We start from the raw sequence: 14,445 nt of genomic DNA on the forward strand, positions 1-14,445 counted from the left end.
AATGCTGCTAACAACATGCTAATCATGCTAAGATCATGCTAGCAACATGCTAGTCGAATGCTAATCATGCTATAAACATTGTAGCAACATGCTAATAATGCTAGTCGCATGATAGTCATGCTAGAAACAAACTAGCAACATGCTATTCATGCTAGAATCATGCTAGCAACATTCAAATCATGCTAGATGCATGCTAGCAACATGGTAATCATGCTAAAATCATGCTAGCAAAAAATGCTAATTGCATGCTAGTCATGCTAGAAACATGCTAATCATGCTAACAACATGCTAGTGACATGCTACTAACATGCTAATCATGCTAGCGACATGCTAGTCACTTGCCAATTATGTTAGTGAAATGCTAACAACATGCTAATCATGCTAGAAACATGCTAGGCACATGCTAATCATGCTAGCAACTTGTTAGTCGCATACTAATGCTAGAAACATGCTAGAGACATGCTAGTAACTTCCTAATCATGCTAGCGACATGGCTAGTCACTTGCTAATTATGCTAGCGACATGCTAGATACCTTGCTAATCATGCTAAGTACATGCTAGTCACTTGCTAATCATGCTAGCAAACATGCGAGCAACTTTGCTAATCATGCTAATGACATGGTAGTCACTTGCTTGTTATGCTAGCAATATGTTAATCACTGTCTTTTTTAAACTTCTTAAACTTTTAAATCTTTTTAAACTTTTCACATTTTCAAACTTTTCAAACTTTTCAAACTTTTCAAACTTTGTAAACTTTTCAAACATTTCAAACTTTCTGGTCATGCTTTCTCAAGCCAACTTAAAGTTTGTCTTGACAAACTTTTTCATATAGTTTTATTTAATGCTTGGAATTATTATTATTATTATTTATTTTATATATATATGGGAGATTTACCTGCACAAAGATGGGGAAGATAAGGATTTTGGGTGTAACTTTAACGTAGGTACCATAGTTGGTATGAGGCATGTGTGACCTCACAATGTTGCAGTTCTGGTAGTTGGGCAAAGTTCTGTTGGTAGTTTCCACTGTGCTGTGTATTGGATTTGCTGTTGGCAGAGCGACGCAGAAAACAGGTTCTGCTTGCCAGTCCAGGGGCTGACTGGGCATTAGCAGTTGGAGGGGGTGGAACAGACGCCTGAGGTGTTTTAAACATCTGGCCACCTGGTAGAAAGAAAGGTGAGATTTAAGTCAGATAACAGATAAATGAAAAGCCCTTTCTATAGTTTCCTTTGTATAAAATAGACAAAATGACAACACTTGATTCCGCAAACAGGTAGCTGGTGAAAACTTTACCAGTTCTCTGCGAACAATGGAAGATGAAAGGAATATGAAACGTATTTGTTTTTGCAACACACTTGCAAATAAGATGTCATCAGCCCCTATTTTACTGGGGCATGAGCCCCGGTGAAATACCGATTTGCCCTAGTATAATATGACGGTTAAATCCTTGTCTGTTGATTGAGATTACCTAACAACCTGAGAAGCAACATTCTGACAGCATTTTAGCAGTCATGTTGTGTGTTTTCTATCAGCTGTTAATAATCAATTGATTCCAGATTCCCTAATTAATCATTCTTTTGATCTAATCAGTCAAATGCCTTTGCAAAAGCATCTAGTATTGTTTGTGGTTCAATTCACACTCAAAATCATTTTCTGTGGTTTCTCACATCAGAATAGTAATGGGATAATTTGTAAAACAGAACCCAAAAAGAGCACTGGATAGGGTGATTTTACCTAAGTGCATTTTAGGAAACTAGGAAAAGTCTTCTATTGTTTCATCAGTAATTCAGCAGATCTTTATTGTGCATGCAGCCTGTGATCAAATTTAGAATAAAGAGATTGCATATTCATATATGCATGTCAGTATAGAGTAAAAAAGAAATCAGGGAAACTTTTGTAAAATGTGCCAGTGCCCCAGTAATGATTAAAGCCAAGAAACTCTCCAGAATACATTACACTAATGGCACAAAAATTGTTTACAGCAGCTTTCAAAGTACTCTCTGTAAGTTCCATTTTCAGTTTTGTCACTTTTATGGAATGTCAGGAGGGTCGATTTCTTAAGCCTGTATACAACCCCACACCAGCTCCACCCAATACTGAAGTTTTATCTGGTTTCATCTGTAATTGCAGCAGTGAGTACCACACTCCTTTTAGTGGCAGCACCCAACAAAGCTCAGAATCTTCAGGGTAATTTTTTTGTGTGGAAGCAGAACCCAATCCATTCCCCTTATAAATATTCAACCTCAATGGCACCCCAGGAACAGCACAGGCAAGAAAGGGAAAATGAGCATGAGGAGTATGGGGAAGAATTGACATGACCATCTCGGTCTAAAGTGGCCTTATCTGTTAAGTTTGTCTGCTATAGGAGCTGCACCCCATTTCGGGCTCCAAGTATCTTATGGATGTTCAGAATCAGATGAAATACCTTTTGAAAGTTGTCCCTGAAGGAACAGAGAAGCTAGATAAGTACAAGTGCAAAGTCTTTACACCAGTAGCATCAAGCTCAGGCTGGGGAGCACTGTGCAGTATTTGGCACCTGGACAGGTGCTCACACTGGTACATAAATTGCCTAGAGCTGTTAGCAGTCCTCCTGGTTCTCAAGTGTTATTATGCAGACATACAGGACTTCCATGTCCTGATCTGAATGTATTGCACGGCAATGGTGGCATACATAAATTACCATGGGGGAAACTGTTTGCACCAGATTCTGATTCACTGCTTTGTTGTCTGTTCAGATCGTGTTCTATTCTGAAGCATGTTCTCTTTCTTTAGGGAATGAAGGATTCATCCTTCGAAGGTTCTGAGGATTTGGGATGTATTTAGAAAACAGAGGTGACCCAGAGGTGGCGCCCGTACTGCGTTTGAGCTCTGTCACTATATTCTTTTTATCGACTATTTTTATCTTAAAAATTAATTTTAAACACCATCGTTTCCGTTTATATAACGTGTGAATATATCCTCTATTGTATTCTACAACAAAAACAATCAGAGCGGCTCGTTATCACTAGTTTAATTTTGATCTCCTGGGTCCGCTATTAGCTTATAGCCTGTTAGCATCAGTGGCGTGGTTGCAGCTAACTGCGCTTACATTGCTAATACTCTATTCACACACATTACCACTGCTGTACTCACTGTTAGTTGCTTTAATGGCAGATGAATGTCTACCTTTGATTGCAGGCGAGGACACGTTGGGCACCGAATGAAGCTCGAGCTCGAGGCCCTGGGAAAGCAGATTTGCGACCTGGAGGTGAGGCAGGCCCAGCTGAGAGAGCGGAGAGCCGTGCTGAAATCATCTTGGGCTGATGCTCACAAGTCCGGGTTAAGTATACAGCATGCTGTTAACAGTCCCACCACGTCTACTCCTTGTGTTTCTCTGCACAGGCCCGGTGCACCCAGGACGTGATCCCAGATGTCCTTCACTCCGGCGCCGGGACACCATGGACCCTGGGTGCATCCACAGTGGAGGACGCGAGCCAGGCCCCGGGCGATGACTTCTCCCCCTCCGGTCTTCGAGATCTCCACACCGAACCGCTTCGTTCCCCTCCGTGAGACAAGATGCGACGCTGTGATCATTGGAGACTCCATCGTCCGACACGTCCGTGCTACGTTAGCTGAAGGTAAAGTGCACACTCATTGTTTGCCTGGTGCTCGAGTTCTCGATGTTTCTGCGCAGATACCCGCGATCCTGAAGGCCGAAGAGATCCACAGAGTGGTCGTGCTTCACGCCGGGGTTAACAACACCTCGCTGCAGCAGACGGAGACACTGAAAAAGGGACTTCAGCAGCCTGATCGAGACGGTTCGCAGCACGACGCACGCGGTGACCATCGTCGTGTCAGGACCACTGCCCACGTATCGACGAGGACACGGAAAGTTCAGTAGACTTGTTGCTTTAAATGAATGGTTGTTGTCATGGTGTAAAGAACAGAAACTGCTATTTGTTAATAACTGGAATCTTTTCTGGGAGCATCCTAGGCTGTTTCGCGCTGATGGCCTGCATCCCCAGCAGAGTCGGAGCGGAGCTGCTCTCTGACAACATCTCCAGGACACTTCGCTCCATGTGACTAGTAAGACAATTCTCAAATAACTATTATGATGACTTTTGTTCCACCTGCTTAAATGATAGAAGTACTTGCACTGTACAATCTATTAAGACTGTGTCTGTTCCCCGAATAGTGAGGTCAAAATATAAATTTAATGTAGGATCTAGAACAAAATCTTATCGTGATTAAACCAGAAACATGTAAAGTAAATGAACAAAAACAATCTTTAAAGTTTGGGCTCATAAATATTAGATCACTCACACCCAAAGCAGTTAATTTTAAATGAAATGATCACAGATAAAAGTTTTGATGTACTCTGCTTGACTGAAACCTGGCTAAAAGCAAATTATTATTTTGGTCTAAATGAGTCTACTCCACCAAACTACTGTTATAAGCATGAGTCAGACTGGTCGTGGCAAAGGTGTTGCAACAATATATAGTGATATTATTAATGTTACCCAGAAAACAGGATACAGGTTTAACTCATTCGAAATACTTCTGCTTAATGTTACATGGCCTGACATGCAAAAGAAATCTAATGTATCTCTTGCTCTGGCTACTGTGTATAGACCACCAGGGTCATATACAGAATTCCTAAAAGAATTTGCAGATTTCCTCTCAGACCTTCTGGTTACAGTTGATAAGGCGCTAATCATGGGGGATTTTAATATTCACGTTGATAATACAAATGATGCATTAGGACTTGCGTTTACTGACCTAATAAACTCCTTTGGAGTCAAGCAAAATGTCACCGGGCCCACTCATTGTTTTAATCATACACTAGATTTAATTATATCACTTGGAATCGATCTTACTGATATAGATATCGTACCTCAATGTGATGATATTACAGACAATTTCCTTGTATCATGCATGCTGCATATCACTGATATTAACTATATGTCTCAGCATTACCGTCTGGGCAGAACTATTGTTCCAGCCACCAAAGACAGATTCGCAAATAACCTGCCTGATCTATCTCAACTGCTATTTGTACCCAAAAATACACATGAATTAGACGAAATGACTGACAACATGGACAACACTATTTTTTCAATTACATTAGAATCTGTTGCCCCCATCCAATTGAAAAAGGTTAGAGAAAAACATACTGTGCCCTGGTATAACAGTAATACTCACTCTCTCAAGAAAGTAACTCATAGTCTTGAACGCAAATTAAGAAAAACTAACTTGGAAGTTTTTATAATTGCATTGAAAAACAGTATGTCCAGCTATAGACAGGCGCTAAAAACTGCTAGGGCAGAGCATACCCACAAACTCATTGAAAATAAACAAAACAATTCAAGGTTTTTATTTAGCACAGTGGCTAAATTAACAAATTAACAGACGCTACGTGATTCAAATATTCCATCAAGGTTAATAGTAATGACTTTATGAATTTCTTCACTGATAAAATAGATAACATTAGAAATACAATAGCGAATGTAGATTCTACAGTGTCTAACACTTCAGTTTCATCCATCGCACCCAAAGATAACCTGCAGTGCTTTACAAATATAGGACAGGAAGAGCTAAATAAACTCATCACTGTATCTAAACCAACAACATGTATATTATATCCTGTACCCACTAAATTACTGAAAGAGGTTGTTACCTGTAGCTGAAGAACCACTTCTCAATATCATTAACTCGTCGTTATCTTTAGGTCACGTCCCAAAACCATTCAAGCTGGCAGTTATTAAGCCTTTTATTAAGAAACAAAAACTAGATCCTAGTGAACTAGCAAATTATAGGCCTATTTCAAATCTTCCATTTATGTCTAAAATTTTAGAAAAAATTGTGTCTGCTCAATTGAGCACCTTCCTGCACAAAAATGATCTGTATGAAGAATTTCAGTCAGGTTTCAGGCCCCACCAAAGCACAGAAACTGCACTTGTTAAAATTACAAATTACCTGCTTCTTGCGTCAGATCAAGGCTGCATCAAATTTCTAGTTATTGTATATATTCTATATATACAATATTCTGTATATATTCTAGTTATTTCTAGTTATTAGGGCCCGAGCACTGGAGTGCGAGGACCCTATTGGAATTGCTCCATTTATTAGGGCCCGAGCACTGAAGTGCGAGGACCCTATTGGAATTGCTCCGTTTATTAGGGACCGAGCACTGCAGTGCGAGGACCCTATTGGAATTGCTCCGTTTATTAGGGACCGAGAACCGATGGTGCGAGGACCCTCTTGGAATTGCTCCGTTTATTATTATTATTAGGGCCCGGCACCGAAGGTGTGAGGACCCTATTGTATCTGCTTCGTTTATTATTATTATTATTAGGGCCCGAGCACTGCAGTGCGAGGACCCTATTGGAATTGCTCCGTTTATTAGGGCCCGAGCACTGCAGTGCGAGGACCCTATTGGAATTGCTCCGTTTATTAGGGCCCGAGCACCGATGGTGTGAGGACCCTATTGGAATTGCTCCGTTTATTATTAGGGCCCGAGCACCGAGGTGCGAGGACCCTCTTGTATCTGCTTTGTTTATTATTAGGGCCCGAGCACCGAGGTGCGAGGACCCTCTTGTATCTGCTTTGTTTATTATTAGGGCCCGAGCACCGATGGTGTGAGGACCCTCTTGGAATTGCTCCGTTTATTATTATTATTATTATTATTATTAGGGCCTGAGCACCGAGGTGCGAGGACCCTCTTGTATCTGCTTTGTTTTTTTAGGGCCCGAGCCAATGGGCGCAGGGCCCTATTGTTCCCCTAAGGATTATTCTTATTATTTTTATTTTTTTTTTAACCTTCCGGGGGTTTTTGGGGGCCTTAACATACTCAAAAACTCTTGAAAATTGGCATACACATTGGAACCTGCGGCCATCAGGTCGCCGCAGAGACTGGAACCCGGGCGTGGCATAGGAGCTCTACAGCGCCCCCTGGAACACCGTCAGAAAATCCTGAACCATAGCTCACACATACTTGCATGTATTTATATGAAACTCAGTACACTTATAGATCTCATTGAGCCGAACAACTTTCACGCTCTATGTCATAGGCTCCGCCCAACAGGAAGTCAGCTATTCAGGGCTGTTTAAAAAAAGCATGCTCTGGAATTTGAAATACTCCTCTGAGGTTTTCCACCCGTTTGCCACAAAACTTGGTGAACATGATCTCAAGACATTGAGGATGAAAAATTGCGAGGGGATTTTTGATATCTCGAACGGTTCGCCCGTGGTGAGGCGTTGAAATTAGGGCACAAAATTTGAAACAGGAAGTGCCTAATAACATCCGCATACATTTCCTGAGTTTCATCAAACTTCATCGGTTTGTTCATTGTAATATGTTACTCGCATATATGTAACTATAAGGTGTCAAAGTTACAGCGCCACCAACTGGCAGCAGGAAGTGTGTCATTTTCAAAATTCTTTTAATTCAGCGTCTTATTTTTACTCGATTTGCTTCAAACTTCATCAGAATAATGACAAAATACAGCTGATGTAAATCTGTTGTGGGTATACTGATATCTAATATAGTGTTGCCATGGCAACGTGTCAAACTTGAATATTCTGTTATGGTGATTTTGAGGCAGACAACAAGCTCAGATTTACATTAAACTCAGAACACATATCCGTATTAATGATATCTAGACAATGGCATAAGCTTTTAAAAGGATGTGATGGAGGCACTCTATAGCGCCACCTTTTGTCAAAAGTGGGGGGGTTAGTTTTAGCTACAGACACCAAACTTGGTACATAAATTGTTCTTATCAAGACGGACAATTTTCTAATTCACAGTCATAAGCTACGACCAACAGGAAGTCAGCTATTTTGATTTGAATATGTATTTTTGGCAAATTCGGCTGTGAATTAATGCATACTCCTCACAGGGGAAGTGCACTATACACACCAAACTTTGTCTACATGTTGAAAAAACATTGAGGAACTTAAATTGCGAATGGATTTTGGATAGCTTGAACGGTTTTGCCGTGGTGATTTTTTGAAATAACAGTAAAAAGGGAAACATTAATTGTCTGGTATTTTTAAATTGCAGCTTCCAAACATTTCAAAACCATTTTTCATTTAGAGAACATGCGATTCTGAGGAAATATGCATAGTTTCACGACTTTACAACACTGTAAGATTAAAATAAAATTATAAAACTGTCAGACATCTGATCTCACTCTCTGGCATTGTCTCTGTGTGAGGGAAAGGGGGGGGGGGGTGCTTGAGGACCTGCCTGACAGAGAGAGAGAGAGATAGGGAGAGAGAGAGAGAGTTAACATCTCTTTAATCACCAGAAAAAAAACTGTAATTGTGTGTTGTTGATTTTTTTCATCATTACAGCTTAAGAAATCTCTCTATCATTTTCTATCATTTTTAGGGACGAAAAAAACCTAGTACAATTTGTAGGGCTCAGACAAAATGATTTTATATAATTAGGTTAAGAATTATGTAAATTGCAAAATAAAAAAAGATTTTAAAAATACATACACGATGACTTGTATATATTTTTTTATTCTGATAATAATTTTAAACTTATTTGATACTGACCTATGACAGCCATTCTGTGACATGACATGACATGACCTGAATTTACACAATCTTGCTGATTTAACAGTAAAACAGTTCAGCTCACAGATAAAGACTAAGCTGTAATGCAGGCAAACATATTTTACAAATGCTTATAGATCAATAAAATTGTTAAAAATGCTTTTTCACAAAGTACATAATAATAAGGCACGTTGATATTCTGATGACATTTTTTTCCAAGTACATTTTACCAATTTCAAATCACATCAATCTTAATAAATACTATAGATCTGGTATTTCATGATTTATGAGTGATATATATAATTGTCCTCGATGGCTGGAAGTGAAATACTCATATTCAGGAGTGCTGAATTTTTAGGCATGTCTTCTTGTCATGCATTGGTCATTGAGCTCATTGTAGCGATGCTTCAGGTGTTGAAATAGATTTGTTATAGATTATACAGGTTCACTGTTTGCAGAGTGTATACAGTATGTGTATGTGGTGCAGACGCAGTAGCGAGAGCATGTTATTGTTACGCAAAAACACATTAAAATAATGTGCGAGCATGAATCTCTCCGCTTGCGTGCACATTTCCTTTACTTTGACAAAAAACGCTCTGATACATGCTGCTTTTGCTCGGAGAGCGTGCGCGCACTTAAAACTCGTTTCCTCTGCTCAAACTGTGTCCTGTGCACTCACAACTCTCTCTATGCTCATGCGCTAGATATTCATTCTTTTCACACCTTTCTACTTCTAACCTTTTCTGTTCACATCTTTTACCATGTGCAGTGTGAATGCTCTGATCCATTAACATGGGCTCTGAAAAAAATATGCATTACAGATAGAGCTTGTGAACCTGGCCTTGCATAGGCATATGCACAGTCTGTCCTGTTCTCCTGCTCCATTTAGGAACGCTTCATTCGGACTGGTTCAGATAGCAACACCAAACGTGCAGTGTGTAATACCTATCATGGCCACCACCAGATGGAGCTATAGGATTACTTTTAAATAATTGTTTTAGAAACGTCTATAAAGCATTTAAATCATTTATAAAAATCTTTCAAAGTAAAACAATATGTATTTTAAAAAGCTAATGAATTTTACTGGTAATATAGTTTTATATAATAATTTCAGAAATGTTTATAGATCAATAAAAGTATTTTTAAAAATGGTTATAGATCATGAAAAGTGCGAATAAGCTCTCTTTGGTTTACATTAGTTAATGCATTAACTAACATGAACTAACAATGAACAATCTATTTTTCAGATAATTTATTAATCTTTTTTATGTTAGTTATTCCTATCATTAAAAATATTATTATTTATGTTTTTTCACAGTACATAAACTATTTTTAAAATAAAAATGTAATAAAAAAAATATTATTAATAATGTATTAAAATATTTTAACTAAGCTTTAATTAACATTTATATAAACACTTATATTGAAAGAGACTGAAATTGAAGTAATTTTTACTTTTAAAAACCACTTGTAAGACACAGTTAACAAATGCAGTGAGCAGATGAAAGGACAGAACAACAAAGATATATAGTGCCCCCTATTGGCAACAGGAAGTGTCATATTTTACACTGCGACAAACTACTCCTAGAAATTTTTTGACATTAATGTCTTTTTCGTGGTCAGTCTATCTTGAGTTTTTGTTAAAGGTCGTGTCCATGGCGCCATGACAAAATTGATGTCTCGCCATAGGAAGAGAAGTTGTTGTAACTCAGGCATAAAATATTCGATCTTCCCCAAACTTCAAATGTTTGATAAGAGTCTTGGCCTGAACACATCTGAAGGAAAATATTCCATTATAATGATAGCGCCACCTGCTGGCAAAAAGAAGATTGGCACATATAAATGACTTTGACATATTCCACTTATATTTACGACTTTAAATGCATATTTCTCGCCGTTCGCTTTTTTTACTAAAGCCGCTTGCTGGCGGTGAGCCCGGGTGCGAGGGCCCGATCATCGCTGCTTGCAGCTTTAATATTATTATTATTCTTCTTCTTCTTCTTCTTCTTCTCCCGAATGAATCGCATTTTTGAGGGCTTTAACATGCTCAAAAAGTCATGAAACTTTGCACACTCGTCAAACCTGGTGAAAATTTTCGTCTGATATAGGATTCAGAAGAGGGTGTGGCAAAATGGCTCGACAGCGCCACCTATACCAAGAAAATCAACAGCCTTCCAGCTATGTTTCACGTACATGCACGAAAATTGGCACACATATGTAACACACCAATACCTACAAAAAAGACTCTTGGAGCGAAATTCTAAACCCAACAGGAAGTCGGTTATTTTTAATATTATGAGCATATTTTGTGTAATTTTGGTCATTTCCATGTGTTGTATTTTAACGAACTCCTCCTAGAGAGTTCTTCAAATCAACACCAAATTTGGTATGCCTAATCTAAAGGCCTTTGCGATGTTAAATTGCGAAGATCCTGACTTTTCGTTGAAGGGCGTGTCCGTGGCGGCCTGGCGAATTTCGATGATTCGCCATGAAAAATGAAGTTGCTATAACTCACACATACAATGACCAATCTGCCCCAAACTTCACATGTTTGATGAGACTCCGAACCTGAACAGATTGACATGCCCATATTCAGTTATAGTCATAGCGCCACCTATTGGCAACAGGAAGTGACATATTTTATGCTGCGACGAACTACTCTTAGAAATTTTATGACATCAATGTCTTTTTTGTGGTCAGTCTAATCTAAAGGCCTGTGCGATGTTCAGTTGTGAAGATCTTGAGTTTTCGTTAAAAGGCTTGTTCATGGCGCCGCGACGAAGTTCGATGTCTCGCCATGGGAATAAAAGATGTTATAACTCAGGCATAAAATGTCCGATCTTCCCCAAACTTCACATGTGTGATAAGAGTCCTGGCCTGAACAGATCTGCAGGCCAATATTCCACCGGGTGTGGCAGAATGGCTCTATAGCGCCACCTATACACTTTCAACGGAGTGCGCCTCGAGCTATGTTTCACGTACATGTACAAAAATTGGTACACACATGTAACACTCCAATACCTACAAAAAAGTCTCTTGGTACGAAATCCGGATCCCAACAGGAAGTCGGTTATTTTGAATTTTCCCTTCAAAATTGCTGTTGTTTTTGCCATTTTCAGGGGTTGTACTTTAACGAACTCCTCCTAGAGATTTATTCAGATCAACATCAAACTTGGTCAGTGTAATCTAAAGCCCTTTGCGATAATAAATTGCGAAGGACTTGAGGTTTCGTTAAAGGGCGGGTCCATGGCGGCCTGAAAAATTTCGATGTTTCGCCATGAAAAAGGAAGTTGCTGTAACTCAGACATACAATGTCCAATCTGCCCCAAACTTCACATGTTGGATAAGACTCTTGACCTGAACAGATCTACATGCCAATATTCAGTTATAGTCATAGCGCCACCTATTGGCAACAGGAAGTTACATATTTTACACTGTGACAAACTACTCCTAGAAATTTTATGACATCAATGTCTTTTTTGTGGTCAGTCTAATCTAAAGACCTGTGTGATGTTTAGTTGCGAATATCTTGAGTTTTTGTTAAAAGGTGTGTCCATGGCGCCATGATGAAGTTCGATGTCTCGCCATGGGAATAAAAGATGTTATAACTCAGGCATAAAATGTCCGATCTTGCCCAAATTTAACTTGTGTGATAAGGGTCCTGGCCTGAACAGATTTGAAAGCCAATATTCCATCGAGTGTGGCAAAATGGCTCAATAGCGCCACCTATACACTTTCAACGGAGTGCGTATACACTTTAAACGGAGTGCGCCTTGAGCTATGTTTCACGTACATGTACAAGAATCGGTACACACATGTAACACACCAATATCTACGAAAAAGTCTCTTGGTACGAAGTCTGAATCCCAACAGGAAGTCAGTTATTTGGAATTTTCTCTACAAAATTAGTGTTGTTTTGGCCATTTTCAGGGGTTGTACTTTAACGAACTCCTCCTAGATATTTATTCAGATCAACACTAAACTTGGTCAGTGTAATCTAAAGCCTTTTGCGATCTTAAATTGCGAAGATCTTGAGGTTTCGTTAAAGGGCGTGTCCATGGTGGCCTGACAAATTTCATTGTTTCGCCATGAAATAGGATGTTGTTGTAACTCAGGCATAAAGTGTCCAATCCTCCCCAAACCTCACATGTTCGATAAAAGTCCTGCCCTGAACACATCTGAAGGCCAATATTCCATTATGATGATAGCGTCACCTGCTGGCAACAGGAAGATTGGCACATATATGGAATAAACATTGATATATTCTACTTATATTTATGAGTTTAAATGCATATTTCTCACCGTTCACCTATTAACTAAAGCCACTCGCTGCCGGTGAGCCCGGGTGCGAGGGCCCGTTCATCGCTGCTTGCAGCTTTAATTAGGGCCCGAGCACCGATGGTGTGAGGACCCTCTTGGAATTGCTCCGTTTATTATTATTATTATTATTATTCTTCTTCTCTAAGATGAATCGCATTTTTGAGGGCCTAAACAAGCTCGAAAAGTCATGAAACTTTGCACACACCTCAGAACTGGCGAAAATTTACGTCTGATATGGGTTTCAGAAGTGGGTGTGGCAAAATGGCTCAACAGCGCCACCTATACACGTTCAACGGTGTGCGCCTCGAGCTACGTTTCATGTACATGTATGAAAATCGGTATACACATGTAACTCTCCAATACCTACAAAAAAGTCTCTTGGAGCAAAATCCGAAACCAGACAGGAAGTCGGTTATTTCTAATATTATGAGCAAATTTTGTGTCATTTTTGTCATTTCCATGCGTTGTATTTTAACGAACTCCTCCTAGAGATTAATTCAGATCAACACCAAATTTGGTATGCCTAATCTAAAGGCCTTTGCGATGTTAAATTGCGAAGCTTTTGAGTTTTCGTTGAAGGGCCTGTGTGTGGCGGCCTGGCGAATTTCGATGATTCGCCATGAAACAGGAAGTTGCTATAACTCAGACATACAATGACCAATCTGCCCCAAACTTCACATGTTTGATGAGACTCCTGTCCTGAACAGTTTGACACGACCATATTCAGTTACAGTCATAGCGCCACCTATTGGCAACAGGAAGTGACATATTTTACGCTGCAACAAACTACTCCTAGAAATTTTTGACATCAATGTCTTTTTTGTCGTTAGTCTAATCTAAAGGCCTGTAAGATGTTAAATTGAGAAGATCTTGAGTTTTCGTTAAAGGGCGTGTCCATGGCGCCATGTCAAAGTTCGATGTCTCGCCATGGGAGTAGAAGTTGTTGTAACTCAGTCATAAAATATAAGATCTTGCCCAAACTTCAAATGTTTGATAAGAGTCCTGACCTGAACACATCTGGAGGCTAATATTCCATTGGGTGTGGCAAAATGGCTCGATAGCGCCACCTATACATTTTCAATGGAGTGCGCCTCGAGCTACATGTCATGTACATGTACGAAAATCGGTTAACATATGTAACACACCAATAGCTACAAAAAAGTCTCCTGGTACGAAATCCGAATCCCAACAGGAAGTCGGTTATTTTTTATTTTCCCTGCAAAATTGGTGTTGTTTTTGTCATTTTCAGGGGTTGTATTTTAATGAACTCCTCCTAGAGATTTATTCAGATCAACACCAAACTTGGTCAGTGTAATCTAAAGCCCTTTGCGATGTTAAATTGCGAAGGAATTGAGGTTTCGTTAAAGGGCGTGTCCATGGCGGCCTGACAAATTTCGATGATTCGCCATGAAAAATGATGGTGCTATAACTCACACATACAATGTCCAATCTGCCCCAAACTTCACATTTTTGATAAGACTCTTCACCTGAACAGATCTACATGCCAATATTCAGTTATAGTCATAGCGCCACCTATTGGCAACTGGAAGTGACATATTTTACACTGAGACAAACTACTC

General features: G+C 39.5%; 1 protein-coding gene across 3 annotated transcripts in view; it reads left to right on the plus strand.

The window, feature by feature from the left end:
* The first annotated feature begins 3,175 nt into the window (after positions 1-3,175).
* LOC127962246 (uncharacterized) overlaps positions 3,176-14,445 on the plus strand; it is a 28,438-nt gene continuing 17,168 nt past the window's right edge. Inside the window, exons 1-2 of one of the 3 annotated variants that reach the window (XM_052561793.1) lie at positions 3,176-3,248; positions 3,383-4,066. The gene's annotated coding sequence lies outside the window, so the exon portion shown is untranslated. The other 2 variants (XM_052561794.1, XM_052561792.1) reach the window with 2 other exon arrangements.

This window comes from Carassius gibelio, chromosome B7 (genome assembly GCF_023724105.1).
Source record: "Carassius gibelio isolate Cgi1373 ecotype wild population from Czech Republic chromosome B7, carGib1.2-hapl.c, whole genome shotgun sequence".
Lineage (NCBI taxonomy): Eukaryota > Metazoa > Chordata > Actinopteri > Cypriniformes > Cyprinidae > Carassius > Carassius gibelio.